This window comes from Corvus kubaryi, unplaced genomic scaffold, assembly GCF_017639235.1.
Source record: "Corvus kubaryi isolate FWS band 111438036 unplaced genomic scaffold, C.kubaryi_AGA036_p1.0 76, whole genome shotgun sequence".
Taxonomy (NCBI): domain Eukaryota; kingdom Metazoa; phylum Chordata; class Aves; order Passeriformes; family Corvidae; genus Corvus; species Corvus kubaryi.
Window position 1 is genome coordinate 5533901 of NW_024582063.1, and position 27862 is coordinate 5561762.

At 42.2% G+C, this 27862-nt stretch overlaps 1 long non-coding RNA gene across 1 annotated transcript in view; it reads left to right on the plus strand.

Annotated features, from left to right (window-relative positions):
- The first annotated feature begins 3857 nt into the window (after positions 1–3857).
- LOC121675868 overlaps positions 3858–27862 on the plus strand; it is a 131655-nt gene continuing 107650 nt past the window's right edge. The window contains exons 1-3 of the long non-coding RNA XR_006020255.1: positions 3858–4021; positions 4420–4489; positions 7439–7543. This is a non-coding gene — a long non-coding RNA (uncharacterized LOC121675868). The remainder of the gene's footprint in view (positions 4022–4419; positions 4490–7438; positions 7544–27862) is intronic.

The window sequence follows — 27862 nt, forward strand, 5'->3', positions numbered from 1 at the left end:
AATGAACAGCTGGTTGCTTCTTGTTGGTGAGGAATCCACACTTATAATATAGACCCATGAAGCTGAAAGGGAAAGAAACTTTAAGAACCAATATAATTGAACTGTGGCATCCATTACAGAAAGTCTGGGTATTGGACATAATTTGCTGTGATACTTATAAAACCTGTAAAACTCTAGGGGATTTGAGTTTTGGCAATTACCATGACTTAACTTCTTCCACCATTTCCACACTAAACATCAATGCTTGTTTTGCTCCAGCAGGCAAAGTGCTGCTGTATCCCAAATGCTTGTCTGTATCTTTCCAGTGTTCAGATCCATCCAGTCAGAGCTGAAGTACTATGGCATCCTGAAAGTAAGCAAGGAAAAAGGCATATGTGCTTACTTCTATTTCTGTTTCCCTTCATCAGCAAGTGGATTATGAAAGCCTCATCTTTACCAAAGAGACGGTTGTTTGTATGGATAAGAGAGAGGCTGTAGAGGGAGAGGGCAGAGTGAAATATTTAGCAGGAAAAGACACAGATGTGACAAGAGATGAAGGCTTGCAAGATCCATTTGGTTTTTCTAGAACTGTGCCTACTTATTGCTGGAGAGGCTGTCAAGAGGCACTTGCATGTTGTAGCACAGGATTTTGGAGGATCTGCCTTCTGGAAGGTGTGAAACTGGGGATGTTTTCACAGCAGTAACCAGCAGATGTGTTGTGTGACATCAGCTCTGGAGTAAAGGCTGATAAAGTGCCTGTAGAAGCTAGAAATGGACATGACAGCTGGAACTGCTAGGGACTTAGGTTTGATTATTACAGAAATTAAATTCACATGCTGCTTGTATATCACTGAGGAGCTGTGTGGATTTTGTTTCCTTGGGAGGTAGTTCAAGAGCCAGGCCTTGTAACTGAGACGTCTGTAAGCAGCACATAAATCCATAGGATTTATCTGGAGAACTGCAGGCTGACTGTCCCTGTAGCCTATATCTTGATCTCTGGTTTTCTTTTTTATTATTTGAGTAACTTCAACCTGTGATTCATTTCATGGAAGAATTCCTCACTTCCTACTGATTTGGGGTATTTTGTCCCAACTCCAGACAAGATGTCAGCAAATGCTGACATTTTTGTTTTCAACCCAAAACGATGATGAAACTGAGAACAGGGCTGTCAGCTGAGGACATTTGTATCCCCAACAGCTGTGGTCAATGAGCCAAGCTTGTGCAAGCACAGTGGTTAATCAGTTGGGGGGAATCTGCACATCTTATTTACCTGAGTCAGCTACCTAAAGGATTTGCTAAGAGCTAAAAGTTTGCCTGAATCATTGGACTGATGGGTGCAGTAAGCATCTGTTCACATCCTGCCGGCTGTAATTAAAGAGACAGGGATGTGCTAGTTAAAAAAAAGAGGAGATGGCAGTGCATGGCTGGACTGAGGGTGATTTTTTTTCCAATGTTGTTAATGTTGTCTCTTGTTAGTCCTAGTGTCAAGGCCATTAGCTGTGACTGTCCATGATGGATAGAGCCATGTTTGAGGGATTTTTAGCTCTCAGCACTTCTTCGGTTCTCAGTGAACAGAGGACTAATAAAGTGATAGATAATAGTTCTGTCAGCAGTGCAGGAACAGGGCTATCCAATGTGAACCGTGGAGGGTAACAACCATCCCCCAGGAGGGACTGCTCTGAACTGAGAACCATCAGCTTGGGGCACAGGTGAATGAAGTTCAAATTACAGCACTTTGTAGACCTCAGGTGTCTTTAGGTTGATCAGTCTTGTCATGCTGCCTAAGTGCCTTACTTGCAAACTAAGAATGATGGAATATCCCCAGTCTCAAGGAGAGGAGTTCTGTTGTGAGATTTCTGAGCTGCCTGGGTATTGCAGGCCTCTTGTCTGAATGTAGGTTTAATATGCAGTTATCTGGGTGTTAATGAAAGTTTCTGCCCCTGATAAACTCAGCAGATGGACTCTTCATCTCTTGGGGGAAAAGCAGTAAATCAGACACATTGTATGTTGTCTTATTTGAAAACTTTAAAAAGACATTTAACTCATAAACTTAAAACTGATGGATAGTTCTGAGTTCCCATGGAAAGCAAATATCTTTCCTGAAGTATAAATAGCTTGGTGAGTCTTCCAGAGTGTGGTTCCATCTGTTTTTGTCTCCTACCAGGAAACATATTTGTGAAGTCAGATTCTCAGTGTTGGTAAAACACTAAGTTAATAAGAAGATAGTGTTTTTGTAGCTTTGATAGCCTAAGGATATGAGGCAGATAAAGTTTTATTAGGTCCACTGATCCAGCTAGAACAAAATAGATCATGTAGAAGGTCTAAAGCCTTTCTGCGTTTTCCTGACTGTCTTTTGGCCTTATGTAAGCCTTTAAATCTCCCTACTCTGAGCTATTCAGAATTACCATTGTGAGCGTTGAATAAAAGCTTTAACCAGCTTCAAAACTTTTTAAAATCCACTTGGGAATATTCTTATGATACTTTTAATTGCTTCTTTCCTACTGAGATATGAAAAATCATAATGAATCAGGGCTTGTGGTTTTGTGCTGCCTTGCCAATGCTTTGCTGTGGCTGCATGTGGAGCAGGCCTGACAAACACCCAGACACTGTGACAGCCCCAGACTGGGGCCTGATCCAGTTGTTCTCAGTAGAGAAATCCGTCCATGGGCTGCAGTGCCTTTTGGATGAAGGCAATTTGCTTTCTTTTGAACTGACTCCAGAGCACGTGTGGGGAGTTAACTGAGACTAGGGGATGACACATGACCTAATCTGGTTACCATGTGGGTCTCCTGAGAGAGGTGGCTCTTATATGGAAATGATCTGCAGATTCCGCTTTGTCTCAGCATGGCTATAACCTGTCTGTCTGTGTCTTAGGTGAAGAAATAGCATGAACTGTGAGCACACACAGCTGGCAGATAACTGGGTCTGTGTGTATGTGAGTGTCTGAAACTGAACTTTTGAACTCCGAAGCAGCAGCCTGCTGCTTGCTGGCTGCAGTTGGTATTGCTCAGCTGTAAATTCTGATAGTATGTGGGCTAAAATGTAGCGGCACGTCCCAAATCCTCCAATTAACAATCCAAACCGTACAATTAATAGGCAGGCCCGAGAAAGAACCAAGAATTAGGAGGCTGATCAGATGTTGTGCTTCTGCCTTAGACCATGTCCTGGTTTAGACTGGGAGGAAGACAGGCTTTGGTGCTGGAAAGAAGGGGAAGCCAGAAAGATGGCTTCCCAAAAAGAAGAAGTGGTCCTCAAAAGAAGATTAAATGAAAAGACAGTGGTGCAGATTCTGGCTGGAACTCAGATCCTGGACATGAGGGTAGATCCTGGAAATCAGTGAGCTGCATGGAGACAAATGCTTGGGGATGTGCAGGGACCCTGGCCAGTCGAGCCTGAGGCTGGCGGCTGCAAACAGCTGCAGAGCAAGAACTGAAAGAACTTTCTGCCTACCTTGCTCAGGCTAGCATTGATCTTCCTTTGAGGAGGGGCAGTCAGGTCTTAGTGAACCTGTAAAGCCTGGAGGAGAGCAAGTGACTGCATGTGAGAGAATCGGGCTGGGTAAAAGCTCTTAAGTAAACCCCAGCATCCACTCCTTGTTCTTGTTTACTCTGTTCTGCCAAGGACAGTCTGCTACACTCCATGTGTAGTGGGGAAGAAGTGGTCCCCTCATGGAATGAGGACAGGCACCATTCAGGTTTGGCATTTATTCTTGTCACTGTTACGGTTTTAAGAAATACATGTATGCAGTTAATTTTAATGTCTGGGCAATGTGATTGACAGTGCAAAGGGAGCAACCTCTCTTTTTCAAATAGTTACCATTGCAATTGGGAAAACCTAGCAAATTTGTTGAATTAACTTTCTGGTAGGATGGTTATCAAGGTATTAATTGGCATAAATGGTGTTCTTTGCAATGAAAAACTCTTTTCTCAGAGTAAGAGGGACAGAACCTTCAAAGTTTTTGGACAGCCATTCAGTATGACTCATCTGGGAGGAATTTAAAGTGGGAAGCTGGAGGACAGAGAAAGCAAGAGACTGTGTTGAGGTAGGTTCTTCAAACTCTTTCAGTTTTTAGGGTAGGACTCAGATTTGCAAAATGTTGAGGATCTTAGAAATGCTAAGATGTACCCTAATGTATGGGGAGGAAAAACCCAACTCTTTCTGTACACAGGCTGTTTTCTTAGCAACCTGGAATTCTTTTACATCACTCCACAACACTTAAATACCAATTATCTGTATCTAAGCATGCCACTAGGGCTGAAGCCAGAGCCCAGCTCAGCTGTATTGGGTCTGATCAGAAGACCAGGATTCATTAAGCTACTTAGGTCAGTGAGAGCACTGGGAGCTAGGGAATAACACTGGCAGTTTACTGCTCCCTTGGCTCAGCTTCAGCCTGGTTTGACCTGTCCTTGCCTCTGTGATACAATGGCATATTTCTTGCAGGTGGCAGCTTTTGCTGGACTCACCTTTTTCAAGCAATTCTTCATCCGTGGCTGTGTATTTTGGACAGTAGGTAAGTATTAAGGGCTGATATTGAATGTTGGAATAAAGCTATCAAACACAGCTTTGAGAGCTGCTAATTAGAGTTCAGATGCAGATGAAAATCCCTCTTGGATCCTGTGCAGGGTTGGATACCGAAGTGTAACTTGCTGCTGGCAACCATCCCTGAGGCTTTGGCCTTTGTTGAAGGTCACAGTGAAATTGGTTTGCTGTTGCAGAAGATTAATATTGCTTAAAAATGGCTTGCAGAACATTCATCGGAAGATTTCAAAATCTTCACAGAAGTGGGCTTGCCACGTGTTTTCCCCTCTCCCCTCTCCACTAAAAAGGAGGGCAGAGATGAAGTTCACTGGATTGCCCACATTTCTGCAGTCAGCCAGCAGGAAAACCAGCAAGGTAATCAAAGAGTCTTAGAGTTTAATGGGGTATTTGCTTCACATATAATTTAAGAAATACAAGACATTTTTATAGGTTATTTTCCGCATCAGCCTTTTGATGGGACTTTCTTCAAATTTCTGCCTTAGACCTCAGTGGTAAAAACTTCACTCCTTGTGCACAAGAAGACATGGTAGAGACACCCTTTTTTGTTTCTTTCTCTTTATCCTGATCTTTAACTTTCTAGATAAAAGGATTAAAGAAGCATTAATCCATCTGGTTTTCAAAGGAATATTTAATTTGATGCCTCTCTCCAAACCAATAGTGAACAATGAAAATGGAAAGAAAAATAGAAAAATCTCTGAAATGGGCAAGCAGTTGGATGAAGAAAGTGCACAAAATGTGGCACTTGAAAGAGAAACATCCAGCTGGAGTTTGTAGGGGGAGTACATCAATGATTAGTTTATTTCTGATCTTGTTTATCGCTTTCATTAGCAACCTTGGCATAAAATATAGACTGTGCTAATGAAATTTCCTGATGACATTCCACTGGGAGACAATCAGAGCTCCAGCCCATCTTAGTGGTGTAATTTAAAGCTCACCTGCCCTTTCAGAATACATATTTGTATCTATGCTTTTAAAAATTTCAGTGGGAAAGAGCCACTCCTTTGGTACCTCTGTTTTTTCTTTCACTGGACATATTAAAGGTTTAGTTTGGCCCAACTACTTGAAAAATTTATAGTTTTTTTAAGGTGTCTGTCAAGTTGGAATTCATTAATTTCTCCTGCCCAAACCCAAATGAATAATGTAACTTGAAGCAAGAGCTTCGAGTGAGGGTTACAGATAATTATTCATTCTCAAGGCTTTGGCTATGAATCATTTCTACTGTGCAGTCTATCTGCTTATGTAGCACCACCAGCTTCATATTTCTTTGTTTCTGATGTAAATGATTTTCAATGATATAAAATGTGAAAGGGAACATGTTTGTCTTGAACACAGGTAGCTATGACCAAAAGACATGAAAGCCTTTAAAACAAGAGTTATAGGGGCATCTAAGTGGCAATTAGAATCCTTTAAAAATTAATTCAGATTTAGTGAAACGTTGCTGGCAGTCATTCATAACAGTAATTGCCCTGTGCACATGAAAAATTTAAATGTGGTAATTTAGTAATGAATCTGAGCTGTCAGAAGGCATTTTATGGGTAATCAGACATTCCTGAAGGCATAGCAGTGACTGAAGAAAATTGAAAAATAACTTTGTGGAGGCAAGATTATCTGAAATAAGTGTTTTTTCTGGAAGCAAACAAAGAACTCTATGATTTTTAGAAGAGTAGTACACTGTAAGTCGATAAGGGCAACCACTGGAAGCAAATAAAGAATCAATTGTGTAGTTACATTGGTTCAGATTAGTCATTTTAAGTAGCAGTCTTTGAGAAGTGGATACTTCTAGATTCCCAGATACTCCCCGTGCAGATGCATTATCCAGCCTCCAGGAAGGGGAAGCAGGAACTCTCCATTACGGCTTGCAAATCACTTTGTCAGTTTTGAAAGAGAAAGCTCAGTTCTCCTTTCATTTTACTTGGATGAAACTGCTGACGGTACTGCGTTTAAATTTTGTTTCCTCTAGAATAACGGAGGGTATAGCTGGCTGTGTGTTGTTGCAGGGCACGTTGGGGACATTTTGGAAGTTTAGTTGGAGCTGCTGATGCATAAGGAATGCAAACCTGTGCCTTTGGATGTGGCAGCAGTTCACTCCCACTCCGTGCAGGTGTTAATGGCCTGAAAATCGAGAACAGCACCTTTAAATCTCTTACACTTCGTTTCTAAATCACTCTGGGTAGAAGATCTCGTGGTGTTTGTCTCAGTTGTGTTACTGCCGTTGCTTTTGATCTTGTCCAGATATATCTGGGGGATTTTGAGGTTGTAAGACTGGGAAGAAAACTTTTCCAAAGATCAGACCCATTTAGGATTGCTTCACTGTTTAAATACCCCTCTGCCAGAACTGATTTGCTGACTGATCAAAAAGAGCCACTCTTGTATTCTAATTCACAGAGTGATTGTTTAAAAATGCTGGTCTCGGATGCTATTCCAAGTATTGAAATAAATACCATTAGATGTCAATTTTACTTTGTGTTGTTTATGCATCTGGTGTTCCTTTTCCTGATTTCTGCTGTTTACTGAGTTTACTGAATGCTAAAAGGGGTCAGCTCAACTCATATTTCTGGTCAGCTTTAGTTTATGATTTAATGAAAGGAAGTTTTCAGAGAAAACAAGGATTTTGGTTTTTTGTGGAACGGAAAATAAAACATGTTTCTGTTGATGTATGGATTTTTTTAATCACCACCTGTTTGTGCCCTCTTTATTTGGTACATAGGCTAAATATGGGCTTAGATCAACATGACAGTTTCTTTTTAGTGCTGTGAGAATGAACGTAAGATCTTTTGGAGAATTTCTACCATAAAAAATCATTAGACATAGTTAGCAAAATAATACTTCTCATGAGAAATGATAAGATGAAGTATATAATTTGGCATAAGTAGCTCACTCCGGTGTTAAAGTTTTTCAATATTGTCTCCTTTTCCCATAGATCATTTAGAAGACTGATCACCGCTTGGAAGGAGCTGTGATATCAAATTTGTGTTCTTACTCTGCACTCTGGAATGGGGCCGTGCTCTCTCATCCTGGCTCTCTGGTAAGTGTCCCCACCCCAGGCAAGAAAATGAGGATGCTGCTGAGACAAAGCACCTTGAAGATAATTCCCTTTCATCTACAGCTGCAGTGTTTGGCCATTCTAAGGTTTGCAGAGCTATAAAACATTTGATAATCCCAAGGGTGGGGGAGAAACTGAAGGACATCTCTTGAGTTTGATGAAGCACTGACGTTAAAGAACAGTGAAACAAAGATTATTTATAGAGGATGCTTGCCAAATCAAAGCCCAAGCTTTAATTACATCTGTATACACTGTAGCCATGTTTAATAAAGACTTAAATGCAGTATTATTTAGCTATTTGACTTGTTAGCATTTTGCCTTTTTTGTGCAAAACCTGGCACATGTTGATGTGATCAGCTATGAGTAAGACGATGGGTTGAGGCTGAAAATTACTCAAGGACATGTTCTCATTTAACACAGCCTTTTAAAATCTTTTGTGGTTCTGTCTGCTTGTGAGACATTCACTGATGGTCACAGACTGTTTTGTGTCCTATGACTGCCATGGTCAGCCAGAAGACTCACTATCTAAAGGGAGTAGGGAGTGGGCAGAAACTTTTTGGGGTGTATGCAAATTGAGGGGTTGCTCTTGGTGTATTTGTTGTGCTTGGAGTTTGATTTCTGTCCATTTAGGCAGAATGACCAACACCAGCACTTTACTAATCCAGTTGACCCTCATAAGTAGTCTTGTCACTTCAACAGAGACTCCAAAGAAGTCCCTCTGGGCTTGGATTCCTGTTTCTTTTAGATAATCTTTATGTAGGTCAGGTTGAAGTTCTTGCTCAGAGCACTGCAGTTCGCTGTCATTGCTGTTGGATTGACACAAACAGATTTTTCAGTTTCTAGCCCTCAAATGCTGCAAAACAGTGGTGCCCCTTAGGATTTCTCTAAGGTCTCGCAGGAGCTTCTGGTCCTGCTTTCAGTCCATGTACAGGAAGTTTAATTGGCAACTTCTTGCTACAGACTTAGGCCTTTAATCTTTTCACTCTGTTCTGCAATGCTATTGAAGCATTGCAGTGCTTCAATAGGTTTCTCTTTGACCTCATGCCTCATCTCCACCCTGTTATTCATTTTGGTCATTCGAAATCCAGTGCCAGTTGGTGCATTGTTGTGCTGAGAATGACTTGTGGCTCCCTGGATGGCAGCACTCACATCTGTGCTTATGGAGCAAACAGCTGGCGCGGGTGTTCAAGTAAGGAGGATGGGATGAGAGCCATCCGTTGTCGTCCTCCCTTGGACACTGGTGGCTAAATAGGGACCAAAGGGAGTCATAGAACCCTCCCCACCAGTGAGTCCAGTCAATGTCTGAAGTTGAATGGTTTGCAAATTCCCTTTCTTTTCTATGTTGGCTAATTGCAGCATGTTCTTTTAGAGCAGAAGGATGCATTTTCTGTCCCATGGTTGTTTGCTCTTCAGTCACTGTCAACAGGAAAATTGGCAGGGTGTTGACAAGGGTGCTGCTTTCCTAAAGCTCACCAAGTTCTGTGCCCTGATTTTTGGCAGCAAATAGTCAATGCACTTTTCAAACTCGGTTAGGAATTACAACTTTGTTCTACAGTGTGGACCAAAAAAAAATGCTGTTCAAAATTGTAGCTAGTTTGTGTTGTTTTCCTCAGAGAAATGCGTCTGCTCTGGGTTGGGTTTTTTTCCCCGCCATTGGCACCTTTGTTTGTGTTGCACAGGGAACTGGGTATGTTGTGAAGCTAAGTCTTCCCTACCAAGCAGCAGCTCTGGCTCAGCTTGAGTGGTTTTTTAAAATCTCAGAAGAGAATCATTAGCTGCTCCACTTGTACATTCAAACACACAAGGTGATATGCTAATTGGGCTTTCATTAGTGCCTGGCTGACGTCACCAACAGAGTAGAAAGGGGCTAAGCAGATGAAGTACTTTTCCACTCTTGAGCTGGTACTGATGCAGCTATGTACTATAGCTTCTTTTTTTTTTTTTTTAATTTGGAGAGTTCTAATTTTCTGTGTGACTGCATCTGTGCACTGTAGCATTCAAATATTGCCCTGGTGTATTACACTCAGAGCTGAGCTTTTTATGAAAAAGGGACCAGAGGCTGTGAAATTCCTTTTTTGTTCTTTAGTGTTATTACTGTTTTGGGTAGATTCAATTAGGTTAGACAAGTAAAATTTCATGATTTGACTCATCACTGCTGTTCACATATGAGTTCATATCTGCATAGTTAGGCAGTTTGTCTCCTCTGAGAAACACAGATACCGTGGATAATAAACAGCTGCCTGTCATTTATTGAGCAAGTGAGAGGCACAGCCCGCTTTTCCAGGAGGGTGTCCACCGTGTGAGCTCAACCAGAAAGTGTAGCTGAATTTAAACAGAATCTGTTCTTTTTTTCAGCGCTGCCAATAGAAACCTTTGCAAACTGAGAAGCTTTTACATAGCAAGCAGCTTTAGCAATAGAGTGTGTGGTGGATCTATATTTGCATTGTGGGGTATGGTGATGCATCAGAAGTCCATCAGAAGGGCTGTGTTATTATTTTCACCTCCAGGGGTGAAATACTTCATCTCTTTGTGCCTCAGCTACCCCATCACCTGTACAATAAGGACAGTATCTCCCTTGATAAAATATTTTGCTATGACAAATCTAAGATGAGCTAAGTCTGCATCTTCAGGAATTAAAAAATTGCATTTTGGTCAGGATAACTACTAAATGTAGATTCTGAAGGAGTAGATTTGCTTGATAGGAAACAATTTTTACTCAGCTCTAAATGAAATAAGTTGATGTTATTAAATGTAATTAAATACAGTTGCTATTTGTTAGGGTCCCTCCCCCTGCCATGTGGTCCTGGGAGAGGGGCCCTGGGGGGGACAGACACGGGGTTTCCCTGCCCCTGGTCAGCCTCGTTCCCCATTGGTTGTTTTGTGTTCCCCTGCACGGGCAGAAGGACCCTCGGGTCCTGTGATTGCCTCAGTTCCTCGGCAGAGCCCTGGCCATGCAGCTGGAGAAATAAACATCTCTCTGAAACATCTATCAAGAATCAGTCCATATATATTTCTTTTCCATGGGCCTCATCGTCTGATACACGTGTTGTAGTATCCCCACTGTAACAAATGGTGGATAATGTGAGCAGAACGATCCCCAATCCCTAAGGACAGCGACTGATTTGTGAGTAAACTCTGGATTTCTCTTCTTGTTTTTGTTTTGCTGTTCCATCTCTAAACTATGGAGGAACCATGGAAAGACTCTTGGCTCTCAGAGCCGCATATGGACATTTATCTTAAACTTGAAAAGATTCTTGAACAACTATTTGTAAATTTTAGCTTGATTCAAGTTCAAAAGGAACTGAAACACTTCCTGGCATGGTTGTTTAAGAACTTTTTCTATGTTTCTTGGGACTTGATTCTTACCAAAGACTTTTGGAAGACTGTTTGGACACAGTTAATTTCTGAGTCAAAATATATGCCGATGGAAGAATATTTTCGTGAATATTATTTAATTACTGAGACTGTTGAGCAATGTCAGCTGTGTCCTTGCAAAGTTAAAACTGCTTCAGGGACCGTGTGACCCAGACCACGTGGACCAAGTGCTCTCTGAGCAGCAGCGAGGCAGTTCCCACGGGCGGAGCGGCACAAGCTGCAGTGTTGGCAGCAGAGCGAGGCGCGGCAGGAGCGGGGCGACCCGGTGGTGGCCGCCCGGCCCCGCGCAGCGCATGGTGGAGCGAGCCCCGTGAGAGGGGCGGCACATGGCCGGTGGCGGTGGAGCGGAGCCGCACCTAGCCAAAACGCACGCTGGAGCGGGGCGTGGGGGGGGGTAGCTCGGGGGCCTGGCCGAGACGTGGGCACGGCCCCAGGCAGCGGCAGTGCAGCTGAGAGCAGAGGCAGCGGTGCAGCCCAGCCCAGCCCGCATGGCCCTGAATGCAACCCTGGAAAGAGCGCGCAGGCACGAACAGCCCCAATGGCCCCAGCAGCCCCAATGGCCCCAGCAGCCCTGGCATTTCCAACATGGGAGCAAGTGAAAGAGAAAGCAAAAACGCAGTGAGACAGAAAACAGCAGCCACTGTTTTCCTTCCTGAAAAAGGAAAAGATCACCGTAGCTAAGGTTTTAGGAATAGTAAAATGGTATAATGTTAAACAAAATTATGGTTTTATAACGAGATGTGACAACCAGCAAGACATATTCGTTCATAGAAGTGCTATTAAAAAGAATAACCCTGAAAAATACATCCCAAGCTTGGGAGATGGAGAGGTGGTGGAATTCAAAATTGTGCAAGGTAGAAAAGGGTTATAAGCAGCAGAGGTCACTGGGCCTGATGGTGTTCCTGTAAAAGGCAGTATATATGCTAAAAATCGTAGTCATGTTAGACAATATCTCCATTATAAGCTCCCCTACAGTCTCCCTTTCCTAATCCCACCTTTCCCTTTTACCCTATATCCTATTACCCCCTGTGTATTCCCAATCCATTTATCCACCCATGGTTTCCCTCACAAAACCATGCTTTTGCCAATTGTTTCCCCAAAAATCCCTTTCCAATGCCGAGTGGGGGATGAAGAGGGGGAAGGAAGAAATTAACTATTGTTGTTCAGAGTTCCAACAGGTAAAAATGGAAGAAACCCTCTCCTGCCTCAGTTTCCCCACAAAGCATGCTCAGAGAGTCCAGTCTCCCTTCTGTCAGCCTTAAGATGTTCCAGAGAATCTGTTTGAACATTTAGAGACTCAGGAGGGTGGCTTGTTTTGTTTTGAAACTGTCCTTGTTATCTTACGTTTATCCAGTTGTTTTCAATGTTAAGTTTTCAATCTCTTTTGTTAAAAATTAACGGGTGAAATTTTGGGGTCTTCCCCCCCGCCGTGTAGCCCTGGGAGAGGGGCCCTGAGGGCACAGACACGGGGTTTCCCTGCCCCTGCTCAGCCTCGTTCCCATGGGTTGGTTTGTGTTCCCTGCGCGGGCAGAAGGACCCTTGGTCCCGTGACTGGAACAGTTCCTCGGCAGAGCCCCGGCCATGCGGCTGGAGAAATAAACATCTCTGAAACATCTATCAAGAATCAGTCCATATCTATTTCTTTTCCACAGGCCTCATTGTCTGATACGCGTGTTGCAGTATCCCCACTGTAACAGCTATTGAAAGTGGATGGTTGTGAGTTGGAGGAATATTTTTTCTTGTAATAAATTAACTCGAATGTAATAAAAAGGATAAGGACAGAAGGGAACTCTAATGTTGGAAAATCCATTAGGATTGTTTCTTTTTTAAACCAGAAATCAAGAGTGCAGAACTATTTATTGCTTTAACTTCAGCAAAAAAATGGTGACAGCAGGGATCTTGTTAAACTGGGACACATATTTCAGTGACTAGAAACCTATTGTAATCACAATTACAGAGATATGATCTTAGGCTTTGGTCCATATGTCTGTCTTAAAGAGGGTTATTAATGCTGTTGGTTTGCATCCAGCTTGCAGACAAAGATACTTAACTAAATATTTTCTTTTTGCTCCTGTCATTATCTGGGGTGCATAGACAAAGTGGCTGGGGCTGTCTTGCTCCTTAGTTCAATTATTAGACCTGTATTGTTTCTCAAGTATAAAAAAATCTGACAACAGAGGATAAAGAATTATTCCAAAGCCTGTCAGTGGGATGAATGAATGAACTCCATCACGAATTTAAACCCAGCCATCTATTATAACCTCCTGCCTTTCACTGGGCCTTTTTCCTATGTAAATTTTATATATTTTTAAAACATGTGGGCAAGGACAAATTCAAGGAGTTGCTGAATTCTTTGTCATGAGCTTCTATTGTAGTTCATTTTCTTCTCATCCATCTCGCTGGGGAAGAGCTAGGTAAGGTCTTTATTGAGGAAACATGCACAGTGGGAGGGCAATTTATAATTCCTTCCACTCTTCCAAGCAGAACCACATCCCTGGGTAATGAGTGCAGGAAGCGAGCCCAGTGATTCCGCCATGGTTGTGCTCAGTACTTACAGCAGACAGTTCTCTTGCAGGTGTTGTCTTTGCTCCATTTCTGCCTAGGAGATGTTCATGAATTGTTTCATGATTGCTGTCACCAGGGTACTCGGGGTCTCAGGAGAGCTGACTGTTCCTCAGGACTGTAGTTTCAATTCTCTGGGACCTGTGAAGGTAAACACAGGTCTGCAGCTGAAATATTACTAGAAGGAGATACACAGGAAGTAACTCCAGCCAGCAGTGATGTGTTTTAATCTTTATAAATGGAGTTTTTCCCAGGAGAAGCAAAAATTGCTGTTAATGAAGACAGTCTTCCTTAATAATCTCTTCTTCTCATAAAAACACTGACTGTTAAAGGGGAATGGCTGTTTGTGAGCTAGAAGCAGTTCGTTTCCCCACCAGATGGAGCCAAGAAATTCTCTCCAGGCTGGCTGGGAGGCAGTGAGTACTCCAAGATTTCCTACCCTTGGGTGCTGCAGTGTGGTTAATGCCACACTGGGTGTGTGACCCTTCCTGCGGCTCCCTGCTCAGGGGCGAGGGCAGCCAGGCTGGGCTCTCCCAGGAGCTGCTGCAGGGACACACAGGTTCTGCTGTGCTTTAGACCATCCGTGTTTCCATGTCAGTTTATGCTGGTTTTTTCCTTGTAATGCTGGTATTAGCTGTACAACTTGCTGAGGGGATAGGCATGGGAGGTTCATTTAATACAGCAGAGTAGAGGTGCTGTGTCAAGGATGTTGGTGACACTGAGCTTTGCAGGAAGGCCCTTTGAAACTTTCAAAGGTACCTATGTATCAAAGGAAGTTTATGAGACCTTGGTGGTCCTTTGAGGTGTGCCATGTCTCCTCTGAGGTGACAGCAAACCTCACTGCTTGTCTTGTTGATGGGAGCTAAAGGCCATCCCCCTCCCCTACCAAAGATGAGCATCACCTTTTTCTTTCTCAAATGAATGTGCTACCAATGGTTTATACCCAAGGATTAGTAACTGTGGCAGTCCTTGTGTCCTCTTCTGGCTGAGCGCTCCTGAAAGCTGACAACCAGGTGTGAAGGCACGTAAGGAGGAATTCATTTAAAATAAGATTAAGTAATTGTGGGGAAGGAGGACAAAGGTAATTACACCAAGCAGCCAGGTATTTAACTTCTTTAGCTCATTTCTCCTTTAAAATTTACTGGCCATTTACCTCGTTTGTCTCAAGAATTTTATTTTTACTTTTGGTCACTGGTTTCATGATTATTGGTTACATCAGATGCTGATTACAGTGAAGCTTTTGGTTCTCACATTTTAAGGGTTAAAATGGATTGGAAAGAAAGGTTGAATTGAAAAAAAAAAAGTTCTTCTAATTAAAATTACTTGTCAACATATTTTTGACAAATCTGCTTATTAGTGAGAAAATAATGTAAATGGCTTAAGCTACAGATAGGAAATATAACAAGGAAGAAAGCAGCTTATGTACTGTTTTATGGGAAATTTCATTGAGTGTATCTGGAATGGAATAACAGGAGGACTTAATTCTCCTATGCTTGAGGTAAATTAAAGCAGTCGAATTAGGTTCTGTCTCCTAAAAATCCTACTTTGGGCTCATGGAGTAGATGGCTTGTTTAGAGATTTTGTTCTAGAAGTAATTTTTTTTTCTTCTCTCAATAAAGATATTTGCCTCTAGCAGGATGACCTGAGCATTTTTATGTGCAATCAGAAAGATGGCTTAATTAGCCATGGCAGAGACTGAGTGGGATAAATCACATGGCTGAATGACACTGTGCAGGTGGAGGAGGTGGAGGGTTAGGGAGCCAGTGGGGTTGTTTGCACAGCCACAGTGTGGTGGGAGCTGGGCCAGCAGGAAGTTTCAGGGTAAACAAGAAAGGTCGTGTTGTGTTCTCTAGAGCTGGCTGGCAAATCAGCACAAAGCTTCTGTCTGAACAACAAGCTGATATCAGGGACAACCAGTCAATGTTTCTGAGGTTTTTTTTTCCTCCTTGGATTTCATTTTAAAAAAATTCCTTAGCAATGATCAGGCAGGTGCTACAGCCAGCCTTGGTGAGAATGGGTAACAGCTCAGGTTAAAATAGGGGAATAAGTTGGAGAATTTAGAGCTGAAAGGAGAATAGCTGATTCAGTTAAAATCCATCAAGGGTTACTTCTTAGTGCTGGTGAAGGATGGATGAGGTTCCAGAGAGGGTCAGCATTTGAAACAGCTCTGAAAATGGAAGCAGTGGGGTGGGGGGCAAGCAGACATCTTCAGTTTTTAAAAGAACAGTGGGATGAAAAGTTTAAAACAAACCACCTTGAATATGATGAGATGTAAATACAGCCAAATATGTCAAACCATGACAACAATCTCAATTGCCTTCCACATTAGAATCGCAGGCAGTGTCAATAAGGAAATGGCAACTTGTATCCTCTCTCCAGGAGAGCTTCTTGATACTATTTGGAATGGCCTTCACCTAAGCAAAGTAAAGACACACAAAATGAGAATAGTCTCGTGGGAAAAGGGTCAAAGAGCAGCTATCTGTGAGTTTCTGTGAAATGGGGAGGATGCAGCATGTGGGATTCCTTGGGAGGGTGTGGTGGGTCTGGTGCCTGTCAGTTCATAGAGCAGTAATTTGTGTGGGGAACTAGAAAATGTGTACTGCATTTCTAGGCCACGCACAGCTGGAAAGGCTGCAAGCACTTGGATGAAAGGATTATCATTCAAAAGAATCCTGACAATTAGAAGAATTCATTTGAATTAAGTGGGATTCAGTTCAAGGAGAGGCACAGAGTCCTGTGACAAGGTATAAATTATGTGTGAGATGAGCAGATGAATGGAGAGCTAGCTGGGAGTCTCTCAAGGAAGGACATGGGGTTATGGTGAATGACAAACTGAACAGCAGCTGAGGACATCACAGTGGTGCAAGGTAACATAAACAAGACCATAGCCTAAAACCACCAGAAACAACCTTGCTGCTGTGATTGGCACAGGTACGGCTGCAGCTGGAGCATTTTGTCTCTATCCAGACCCCACATGGAGGTGTGGAGTGAGTGGAGATCTGGAGAACACAGGCTGTGAAGAAATGCTGGAAGAATTAATGTTTAATCTAGAGATAAGATAGCTGCAGAGCTGTGAGAGTTCATAAAATAAAATGGCTGCCTCAGAGGAGTGTGTGGCACACAGCACAAGAAGTGGTGGGCTTAAACTCCGCTAGAGGAATATTATATTAGCCAGTGGGAAAAGCTGTCTGTGGAAAAAGCTTTCTATCAGCAGGGCTGCATAAACTATTGGCAGAGAGGTTTTTAAGGACAAGGTAAATAAATTTCTGAGAAAAAAATTATGGGTACTATTGCTATTGGAATGGGACAGAGAATGAATAAGACTGCCCTTGATGCTTTTCCTAGACTTGTTTTCTTAAGGTATCTCATGAAAGAGCCACAGGTTGGACACAATAGGCACAAGAAAACATCCAGTTCTTGTGTTTTGTTTTGGTCAAAAAAGCAGTAGCAACCAGAAAAGGGGAAGCTCCTGCTGTCCCTAAGCTGGTGGGAGACGTTCAGCCCTCCTGTGAAACTTACTGTAGTAAAGAGGTGGCAAGAAAAACAAGAGAATGAGATTTTTCTCCTGCTGATAGTTGGCCTATGCAAGCACCAAGTATTCTGCTAGTCTTTCAGTGCTCTAGTCACGGTTATTTGGTTTGTTAAAAGAGGATCTTAAATCCAGATGCTGCTTTGCAGGGTCAGCTCCAAAGTTCTGCACGGCACTGTGCATGGCATGTGACAAAGAAGCCAAAAACAGGTGTCCAACATGTAAGTTGTGATACTTCAAGTCAAAACACACTTCTGTGCTGGATTTCTAGATCTTGGAAAGGTAGGATCTTCTGCTTGAAATCACAGAAAATCCCAAAGAGACCTAAATTTGGTATTATTTTTGAAAATACAAAGTATTCAGTAGTTATGCAGTAGAGATCACCTTGATTGTAATTACATGAATCAAAATTAGACTAATCAAATATTTCCCTATGATCCTTGTGGGTAAGATGCTAACAATCACAAAGCTCTAACAAATGTAAATAGTAATTTAACTGATTATAATGACACATTCCAGTGTGACTATACCTTTTTACAGATGATAGATTATACTTTGTTTCTTTGTTGAAAGAGTTTAATCAGCTCTGAGAGAGCAGTTGAGAGTGCCAGCCCTGTGTGTTGCTGGACTCTACCAGTATCTTGGTATCCTGTGTGCTTTGGAAAGTAATCTGTCTTCCTTTTTTTTTTTTTTTTTTTTTGGACAATGAGGTACAATGGTATATTTAATAATATGGTATATTTAATAATTGGAGTAGTCTGAGAATCTCGGATTAAAAATGCTGTGGAAGCTATGAAAGCCAGTTTTCTTCCTCCCAGTTTGTGGGTAGCATCATGCTGCCTTGCTTTTTCTGTATCCTCTGCCTGAAGGTGGAGAAAAATGATAAGTGGGTGTCTCAGGTAGATGGTCTGGTAAATGGAGAATGATTTCCACCTAAAAGAACTGACTCAAGATGTTTCTTAAACTGGGGCCATCATCTCAGATTAGTCTTTTGTATTTTATAGTGGCTTGCTAGAGAAAAGAACCCTTGTACAGTGCAAGGTAAAGAAAATCATGGTGGACATTTTGTTTTAATCTATCGTATGAGTTTATGAAAAAGCATTACTCCAGTGCTAAAAATACTGTCAAGTAGCCCTTTTATATGTAATCAAATCACTCTTCTTCTTATACTAGTCCCTCCTCCTCTGACACTAGTCCATCAGTCTAAAGAACTACATTGTTTTTGATGATGGTGAGAAAAAGAGTATGGAAGCAGAGGACTGTTTTGTTTTGAAGGATGACTGTAATTACAGAATGAAGCTGTAAGTTATGAAAATCAGGGAGACAAGGGGAGATTTCATCTTTGGTTCCCACTAGAACAGTTTGTAGATTGTTAGTATTTCTCTGGTTATGGAGGATGTACTGTAAGAGAAGATTTTCTTGCAGTATTTCAGGAAATTGGCTTCTGGCATGGTAAGTCAATGGGAATTGTACTACAGACTTTATCAGAGTGCTACTTATGGCCAGGATATGAAAGGCATGGAAGTGATGGGGAAAAGGGCAGGATGGAAATATGAAAAACTCCACCATGTTTTATGGATCCCCAAACTGTCATTTTTAGTTTGCTCTCAGTTAAGCCTGTATGCACCCACAGTTTTCTGTGCTATTTTGAATGTCCATATGACACAAATGGCACAGTGTCAGGAAACACAGAGCTGTCTTTATAATACACTATTTGCAAGAGCTACTATGTCTCCCTCACAAGGGAGCAGCAGAACTATCTTTCTATAGATTTCTATGGGTCTTTCTTTTTATTTAAACTGTGCTATCAGAGTGAGATAAAAGAGTTGCTAATTGCATGTGTGTTCAAGTGCGGCTTGGAAATGTTAACTAAACTGGACTATTTCAAATGAAATGCAGCAAAGGATTTGAAATTTAAATTGCAGCATGGAAAGACTGTGGTGGGGTCCATTCCAAAAGGAATGGCTTAAATGAGGAAGTGGTTAGAAGCTGGGACTGGAGCTCTGGAGAGCTGGGTTTGGGTCCTGGCTCTGCTGCACTCTGGCTGTATGGCAAATCACTTCCTAACTTGCTCATGGATTTCACCCTTCATTCTCACTTTGTGCTCCTTGGTGTAGGCACCAAGTCCCAGTGCAAGGGTTTTGGTGTGGGGCGCAGTGGGGCCTCTTCTCATCTGAGGCCTCTGATTGCGCAGATATTTTGGAGGATAAATAATGACAATAATCAGCGTGTGTGAAATTCATTCAAGAACTCATCCAACTGAGTATTTTGGACTGTCTGGAAGGGTGGCATGCAAAATAATTTGAGTTTTGTAAATGAGACTTTTGTTTATCCTGTACTATCCAACTGAGCAGCCAGTAGTTAGTGCTGTCTGAAAGAAAAGGGGCAAAAGTGAACTTGGACTGATTGACAGTAATGGCTGGAGAGTAAATGGTACTGCCCATCCCTGTCTGCCCTCAGCAGCTTCATGCAGTGCAGCTGAAAATGATTCTCTCAGGCTGCTATCCTGAAGTTATCACAAAAACCTGGTTGAAGAAACACTACAGATAGGCACAGTGTTTTCTGCCTTTGCATCTGGTTAGGGAAGGAAGGATAGCACAAGCTACTTCGATAGGCTACAGCCAAAAAGTGAGCAGTTGAGAGGGAAAGTTACTGAGGACATCTTCAGCCAAAACCTTGCTGTGTGCTCAGGTACTACAAGCAGGGTCTAGAAAGACAACAAAGTATTTTACATAAAATCTGCAATCACTTAAATGTCATTGCTTCAAAGAGGCCTAAATGGAGACACAAGATCACTCCCACTTCAGAACACTGAGAAACTTTGGAGGATAGTGGTAAATATGAGTCCAATTTCAATGCTTTGATATTTCTGTCCCCCAGCCCTATCCAAGATCTTGAATGTGAATGTCCATCAGATGTAGTTATTTTAATGTAAATATTCTGGTTTGACTGCATGGATAATCTCAATCTGCCTTCACACTCTCACTACTCATACTGGATTAAATAATCAGGCCAAGACCAAGCTGTTTCAGCACCAGCAGTTAAAGGTGATGAGGAAGAGACTGCTGTAGTTTTAACTACAGGAGGTAGGAACATGATTATGTTCTCTGCCCAACAAGACACTTTCTCGATTACAAATATCAGGTAGTCTAAGAAAGAAGAGGATTTCTCATTACAAAGCTGATAGTAGCTTAATCTCCATCCATGAATCATCTGTACTGTCACTCAAATAATTGTTGTCTTTTTCAAATATTAGCTAATATTGGTCTTGAAACAGTGCATCTTTATGAATTATTGAATTATTTCTGTGTTAATTTGTAACTCTAGCTAGGTTAGCTTGAACTTGTCATGCAAGATTTTTCAAGGAGAGGCATTGGATAAATCCAATATTATCTAGATATGTGCCTGACCCAATCCAACATGGCTGGGTAATAACTGATAACTTTTTTTTTTTCAGTGTCTTGTGTTTGTTTGGATTCAGTTTTATGACTTGGTATTAACCAGTCAATTTTATGGATAAAGTTAATGAATTTATTTAAATGAGAGTCTGGAGGATTAGCTACTGTAGGGCTTCTCTCTGCTCACTATTCTCATTAAAAAAAAGAAAAAAAAATTAAAGAAAAAAGCCCTTGATAAAGTGTGTGAGTGTATTTTTGACAGGCTCAGCCTCTGACACTTTGAAATGTTGATGACCCTGTTGATCCTACATTAATGAGGAATTATAGTAGCCTACTCTTGGATGGATAATTGAAATTAAAAAAGGGGCTACAGTGATGCTTTTGCATCCTTGGGACATAATGGTTTGCTATTTCACAGAGAGATTAGTGAAGGCACTAATCCAAGCTGCAGCTAAAATGCCCAGAACAGACTGGGGCTTTGTAGGCAATCTGTGGCTTGTGAGGTTTCCTGTCTCCCCAGTTTCTGTTATTGTGGGACCAAACACAATCTGTGTTCACAATCTCTTTCTTTTGGTGCCACTTGGGCCAAAATGTTGTAGTCTTCTAAACATGGATGAATTTACAGCATGCCCATACTTTCATCTTTCAGGTTGATGGGCGAGGTTTGTATGGATTTATAGATTTATCCAAAGCCTAGTGGTATGTTATGAGCTCCTATGTGAAATCTATCCACAGTTTAAGATTTAAAAAGTTGTGTTGGCAGCAGTTGGGTTCTTCTAGCAATTGTACTGCTGAACGGTTTGCTCTTTAAAAATCTGTCCTTGTTTAGGCATCTAGGTAGGAATTTGAGAGTCTGCAGTTGGGCACACAATATGAAAATAAACAGTCAAAATGTAAGAAAATTAAGAAAGGTTAATTATAAAGGAAAAAGAATCAAGCTTGAGGATAAAGAATGCTCAAGACAATAGGTAAAAAAAGGACAGAAATTGCCAAGTAAGCCAGGAGTGACCAGTGCTTTTAAGAAGACTAGATTTTAAATCTACATCTCTTAAAATGGAAGTAGAAATGAAGAGCAATGCTTGCAAGTTTTAACTACATTTTCTGATTTTTTTTTTTTTTCTGATAAAAGGTGTGTACTATTGATTAAATGGTTTTAATCCCAGTGTTGCTTTGATCTGTTGATAAGATCAGTTTCATTGGTTAATAAGGTTGGGGAAAATCATGATGTAGAGAAATGCAGCAATAGAAAACAGATCTGCAGTAAGATTAAGGGCTTGGCAAGCACTGCTGTTTACTGTACTGATAACCAAAAAGCTTTTTATTCCCAGATTTAAACAAGATCCGTGTTACAGCCACACCTGCCTCAGAAGATTATTTTTGCCACCATGTGAACTAGAAAAACAGTTTTGTAGGAGTGAAAGCTAATGTATTCTTATTATGAACAACTTATGTTTCGTTATTGCATATTTATAGTTTGACCCAATTTGCTATCTTATCAGAACAGCTGAAGGGCTAGTGCAAGGCAAGAGCATGGTTTAATCTGAAACTATGTCTTAAGATATTTTTAACTTTATGAATTGATTGCCAGAAAATCACTGCTGTTCTCTGGAGTGTCAGAAAAGCTCTGTTTGGACATGGCTGTGGCTGACAGAGGTGCTGCTACCGACGGTGCTTTCAGTTGTTCACACAATTTGTACACCCCAGGTGTGCCCTTGACTGCTGCTGAGTGGACAGGTAGCTTAAATGGGAATTGCAAATACCTGGCACATTTGAGAGTTTGTTCATGGTGAACTCTGGGAAAATATTTCTTCATTGTCTTCATTTTTCATCATCAGCTTGAGGCACCTCAGTTCTGTGAGCCTCTGAGAGTATGGACCAAGATTTAATGCATGTCCTTCTCTTGTGGTTCTCCAACCTGTGCTCTTCTGTTTTAATTAAATACTTAATCTATAACATTGAAAAATGATTATATCAAAAGAAAATAGCTGCCCTGGGGGTTCTTTCTGCTGCTGCCAAATGCTTTATAAGCCATCACTAGGAGAGCAGTGCCAGCATGATGTATGGAGCTAATAGATCTGCATGATGAGGTGGAGCTGGAAAAGAGAGGGTTGGGTTTTTAACATTATCTATCTTCCTGCATTCTGGTTTCTAGGTTAATTTCTTTGTGAAGACCTGGCCAGTGTGGTCAGATTTATATGGGACAATTAGGAGAATAAAATATTTCAGTTGGTTGAGTTAATTAGCATGATAGGTTCATGTGTAATTTTTTCCGCAGCTATTGAGATGCCTTAGGATCCTTTAGCTCCATTTTCAGCAGAGGTAAAGGAACTTAGTTTTATGGACTTACATCAATGCACATCATTTTAAGCTCATAATAGTTTGACTTCTGAAAATGGTACATACACTCCTAAGCGCTTAAGAAAATGTGACGACAATTCTCACTGAAAGTCAACAGGATTTAGAATTTCAAAAGACAAAGTACCTTCTGAAAATTACACATTACTACTTCCTGTATTCAGGAAGCTGTGGCTTACTTGTCAACCTGGTTTTGCTCTAAGAAGATCAGAAGTCACATTAGCCCTCATCCGTTGCCAGGGTTCACATGAGGATGAAATGTGAACATCCAGTCAAAATTTGGTTTTCATTTTCAGTGAAGTCTTATTTTAGTCAAAGTGAGAAGGGCCAGTTTGACCATGCATTTTCTCAGATCCAATTTTTGCAGATCAGTGGGCCTTTGTCCTTCATCAGATATTTCCCAAGAACCACAGCAACTCCTTTATTGTTGTAATCACATGTAAATCATAATTACTCCTGATCTGCATGAGGGGATTGAGGGTACCCTCAGTAAGTTCACAGATGGCCCCAAGTTGGGTGGATGTGTTGATCTGCTTGGAGGGCAGGAAGGCTCTGCAGAGGGAGTTGGATCGGTGGGCTGAGGGTAGGGGTATGAGGTTCAACAAGGCCAAGTGCCAGGTCCTGCACTTCGGCCACAACAACTCTGTGCAGAGCTATGGGCTGGGGGCAGAGTGGCCTGGGGGTCCTGGGGACAGTGGCTGAATGTGAGCCAACGTGTGCCCAGGTGGCCAGTGGCATCCTGGCCTGGATCAGCAAGAGTGTGGCCAGCACGACCAGGGCAGGGATTGTCCCCCTGTGCTCAGCACTGGGGAGGGCACACCTTGAATGCTGTGTCCAGTTCTGGGTCCCTCACTTCAGAAGGGACACTGAGGTACTGGAGAGAGTCCAGAGAAGGACAATGGAGCTGGGGAAGGGTCTGAAGCACAAGTCCTGTGAGGAGTGGCTGAGGGAGCTGGGGGTGTTTAGCCTGGAGAAGACAAGGCTCAGAGGTGACCCTATGTCTCTCTACAACTGCCTGAAAGGAGATTGAAGCCAGGTGAGGGTTGTTCTCTTTTCCCAGGCAGCCAGCTACAGGACAAGAGAACACAGCCTCAAGCTGCACCATGGGAGGTTCAGGTTGGACATCAGGAAGAATTTTTTCACAGAAATGGTTGTTGAGCACTGGAACTGGCTGCCCAGGGACGTGATGGAGTCACCATCCCTGGAAGAGTTCAAGAAATGACTGACTGGACATGGCACTTAGTGCCATGGTCTAGTTGTCGTGGTGGTGGTCAGTCAGAGGCTGGGCCCCTATGATCTCAGAGGGCTTTCCCAATGCTAAATGATTCTGTAATCATGGCTTTAGGGATGAGCTGCAGACCACTACTCATTACATCATGCAATCCAGTCTCGATTGCTTTGGCTGAGATGTTGTGACTGTTTGCTAAAGACAAACTTGATTTGTGTCTTCATACATCAGAGAGTGCCAAATGGAAGACACAGATTACAGGAGGAGAGTCTTGAGGTGCACACACATGGAGAAGATCTGAGCAAATATTACTGATGCTGACTCTATGGTGTGATGAAAACTCATGGACAGAGGGCTTCCAATAAGCAAATAATGTAAAATATTTCTTGTCATTTATAGTGGGATTAATCAGATAAGAGGCTTTTCAAATTGAGGATGCCCTTTTCATGAGCTTTGAACCCAAATCCTGGAGCCTTAACAAATCTTGCTGCAGGCAGGAACAGCTTTGGAGCACAAACACATCTCCACAGTAGGTAAGATTACCTGATTAATTTAAGCTCATAAAACAAAGGTTCCATTACTGTAAAAGCTTGTCATGGTTGGTTTTTGAAGGTCACTTTCTGCTATGGCAACAGAGAAGCCGTGCTTGTGAAATGGGGAGACTGCACAGAGGCATAAAAAGCTGCTCTGGCATTTGCTGAAGGTACCAGCAGTCCCTTTAGAGAACATGCAGGATGGACCCTTCTTCCCCATCTGATCTGACTGGTTTCTCTCTGGTTATGTTTAGACTTGTTTTTTTTCTGATGAAGTTGTGCTGTTGCTCAAGTTAAACATGAAATAGCTGGTTAACCTGAAGTAGTTTAAGTATTTCTAAAGCATTTACTATTCCTGGTGAAATACATGGGCAATCAAAATCCACAGTGCTTTGTCATGTCATGTTGGGATGGTTTGCATGGAAGGGAGAGAGCTGTCCACCGATGCACCTGGACTACTGCTGGCAGTAGGTGTGGATGGGACTTTCATACAGGGGTTTTCTTCAGGTATTTTGCTCAGATTTTGCCTAAGAGGAATGCAATCCTATCTTGAAAGATATGAAAAAAAGAAGACACTGAATGATCTGATGGTTTCATTGGATCAGATCCCAAACACAACCCATCAAGAGCTGGGACACAGATGCAGAGGAAACAATACTGGGATTCTCTGTTGTTGAATAATTTCTCTTTATGGTGATCATATGGTGATTCATGTCCAGAATAGGTTAAAAACTGAAGGTTATAGCAAAATGATTGGTATACATAATTTTAAAACAGAGTAAATAACACATTTTCCTTTATATTTGCCATCTGATCTGACTGCTCAGTTAAGGCCAAGTCACACTCTTGCATTTGTTAGGAACAATTTCATGTGTGAAAGCCCAAAGCTGATCCATAACCTAAAGCCCGTGTTAAAGTTCCCTGCTACAAGCATTATCCCTCTGACAATTTACATCACCTGATGGCTTCACACTGTAGTGGCTCTATTTACAGTGTGTTTGTTACTCTCTATTACGTGCTGCCAGCCATCTGTAAAGTGCACTGCAGCTTGTTATCACCTGCTTATGGGCATTAAAAAGACTGATGGACCAGATTCTCCTTTACAGAAAAGCCCCTTTATGTCACTCTGTCCGGTTTAAAGGCACTCTGAGCTGCAATTAATATGATCTATACCTGCTTTATGGTCCATCTGTACTTCTGCATTGTGTAAGGGACCCCAGCATAAATGAAAATGAGGTCACTGGGAATCGGTCATGTTCAGCTGTGAGGTGGACAAAAGATCTCTGTAGAATATTAATAGTAATGCACTGGTCTACTGTGAACACCAGCCCTTAAATTTGTAATCTATCTTGCCTGCCTTACAGATGAGGAGCCCAGCACACAGAAGGAATAGGTGATGTGCCTGCAGTGTGGAGCAGAACCTGAGTCCTGTCACCAGAACGAAGCAGAAAGATTTAATATCATTGAGGGCCAAGGGGCATGTGCAGAATGAAGGATTTTTTGAGCAGAAAGCAGATTTTTTTTTTCCACTGAATTCCCTTCGGAGTGAAGAAGATCTTATCAGAGTGCACTAGGGGACCATCAGAGGACAGAGCTGTGGAAGGCTGTAGGAGAACCCTCTTGCTGATTCCCTGGCACTGCAGCCCTTGGTGTCCTGGGAATGGGGGACATTCTGCATGGCTGTTTGCTCTGGAAATGTTAGGGTCCTGGAGCCTGACCACCCAAACAGCCAGGAATGTCAGGGATGCCAGAAATTTGCTAACAACCCAAGTTTTTGAATGGAAATTGCCTGTTAGCTATGGCTGCTTTGGCAAAACAGGTCAATTTCTGCAAAATATTCATTAATTTGCTGAAATCTGATAAAATCAGAAGTTTCTCAAATCATCCTATTGGAGCTGCTCTCAGTACTCACTTCCTGGACTTAATCACCCAAGAGTGCTTCTTTTCTCTGTCTTTCTTGCTTTTGGCTCCTACATGCACTAAGGGGAAATGTTTCAGCAGATAACTGATTTCTTTTTTTTCCTGTCAGATGCTTCTTTATCTCCTTTATTAGGTTGTCTCAGCAAAATTGCCAAATTTTAGCACTCACTGATCATTACTCCATCATATCCCTCAGCTGCAGGGAACCAAGTCCACGCTGTACTGAGGCAGGATGGTTGTAAACGAAATGCTTTGACATAGCATTGGCTTGTCTGGAAATTGTCACACACCTTGGTGACTGTGACTCTTGGGGGATGACAGCAGTATAAGTTGTGTAGAATTCCCTGTGACGCTGCTGATGGATCACAGCGTGTCATGTCTGCGGTGCTTCACACAGCAGAGCACAGTCAGGGGACTTGGGAACAGCAGTGTGAACATTTTTGTTGTTTGTTTTCAAGAAGCTGGATGCCAGATCTGAAGCATCCCAGGTCAGAGCCAGCTCACCCTGGCTGGGGAGTGCCTCCATGCCCATGCTGCCTGTGTGCCACAGTGCTGCTCTGCCCTGCCTGGGGTGCCCCTGTAAGGCACTGGGGGTGTGGGCACAGAGAAGGGGAAAGGACAGGGTAAATAAGAGGAACATACAGAATGAAGCCCCACTGCACCTCTTTTTTTTGCTTTCACTTTTGCTAGTGGTTGCAAGTTAAAGCTGCCTATTCACATCACCCCTCTGTCCTCACAATTTTTAACTTAGGCCAGGGCTGGAGAGCAGAGTGTGATCTGGTATTTTTTCTTGTTGCACTTGGAATATTCTAATTAGTATGTTTATTGTCACTTTATACTCAATACCAAAGAGAGGTAGGAGATTATCTGGAAATGCCTGTTTTGAAGTAATAACATTCTTCTTCTGCAGCCGCCCATGGTGAACTCTATTAAGGGTGGCATAGAATAAAACTTTTCAGGACACTCATTTGGGGATACTTATATCTCAGCAGCACTGAGATCAAATGTTTGCAGTGACTGGGGAAGGCACAAAGAGCAAAATTGAAAATGTCACTATGCCAGTGTATAGATCTGTGATTCACACATGCTTTGATTACCGTGTGCTGTACCCCTCATTTCTAAAGGGTATATTAAAGCTGGAAAAGGTTCAGAGAAGGGCAGCGAGTATGAAAGTGTTACCATAGATATGGAACAGCTTCTGTGCAAGGAGTGACTCAGAAGACTGTGTCTTTTCAGTGTGGAAGAGAGAAGAGATAGGTACATAATGGCTGGGTAACTGGCTGGGTTGCCTGGGTCCTGCTGGTGGTACACGAAGCTTGAATCTGCCAGCCCTGGCTGAAGTACGGACTTGATTTCCTTCCCTCCTTCCCTCCTTCCCTCCTTCCCTCCTTCCCTCCTTCC